This window comes from Hylobates moloch, unplaced genomic scaffold (assembly GCF_009828535.3).
Source record: "Hylobates moloch isolate HMO894 unplaced genomic scaffold, HMol_V3 SCAFFOLD_8, whole genome shotgun sequence".
NCBI lineage: Eukaryota > Metazoa > Chordata > Mammalia > Primates > Hylobatidae > Hylobates > Hylobates moloch.
The window spans coordinates 82,736,961-82,738,462 of NW_026652283.1; positions in this window are offsets into that span (position 1 = coordinate 82,736,961).

Consider the following 1,502-nt stretch of genomic DNA (forward strand, 5'->3'; position numbering starts at 1 on the left):
GTGGGATCGGTGGTGATATCCCCTTTTTCATTTTTTATTGCATCTATTTGATTCTTCTCTCTTTTCTTCTTTATTAGTCTTGCGAGCGGTCCATCAATTTTGTTGATCTTTTCAAAAAACCAGCTCCTGGATTCATTAATTTTTTGAAGGGTTTTTTGTGTCTCTATTTCCTTCAGTTCTGCTCTGATTTTAGTTATTTCTAGCCTTCTGCTAGCTTTTGAATGTGTTTGCTCTTGCTTTTCTAGTTCTTTTAATTGTGATGTTAGGGTGTCAATTTTGGATCTTTCCTGCTTTCTCTTGTGGGCATTTAGTGCTATAAATTTCCCTCTACACACTGCTTTGAATGTGTCCCAGAGATTCTGGTATGTTGTGTCTTTGTTCTCGTTGGTTTCAAAGAACATCTTTATTTCTGCCTTCATTTCATTATGTACCCAATAGTCATTCAGGAGCAGGTTGTTCAGTTTCCATGTAGTTGAGCGGTTTTGAGTGAGTTTCTTAATCCTGAGTTCTAGTTTGATTGCACTGTGGTCTGAGAGACAGTTTGTTATAATTTCTGTTGTTTTACATTTGCTGAGGAGAGCTTTACTTCCAACTATGTGGTCAATTTTGGAATAGGTGTGGTGTGGTGCTGAAAAAAATGTATATTCTGTTGACTTGGGGTGGAGAGTTCTGTAGATGTCTATTAGGTCCACTTTATGTAGAGCTGAGTTCAATTCCTGGATATCCTTGTTAACTTTCTGTCTCGTTGATCTGTCTAATGCTGACAGTGGGGTGTTAAAATCTCCCATTATTATTGTGTGGGAGTTTAAGTCCCTTTGTAGGTCACTCAGGACTTGCTTTATGAATCTGGGTGCTCCTGTGTTGGGTGCATATATATTTAGGATAGTTAGCTCTTCTTGTTGAATTGATCCCTTTACCATTATGTAATGGCCTTCTTTGTCTCTTTTGATCTCTGTTGGTTTAAAGTCTATTTTATCAGAGACTAGGATTGCAACCCCTGCCTTTTTTTGTTTTCCAGTTGCTTGATAGATCTTCCTCCATCCCTTTATTTTGAGTCTATGTGTGTCTCTGCACGTGAGATGGGTTTCCTGAATACAGCACACTGATGGGTCTTGACTCCTTATCCAATTTGCCAGTCTGTGTCTTTTGATTGGAGCATTTAGCCCATTTACATTTAACGTTAATATTGTTATATGTGAAACTGATCCTGTCATTATGATGTTAGTTGGTTATTTTGCTCGTTAGTTGCTATTGTTTCTTCCTAGCCTCGATGGTCTTTACAATTTGGCATGTTTTTGCAGTGGCTGGTACCGGTTGTTCCTTTCCATGTTTAGTGCTTCCTTCAGGAGCTCTTTTAGGGCAGGCCTGGTGGTGACAAAATCACTCAGCGTTTGCTTGTCTGTAAAGTATTTTATTTCTCCTTCACTTATGAAGCTTAGTTTGGCGGGATAGCAAATTCTGGGTTGAAAATTCTTTTCTTTAAGAATGTTGAATATCGGCCC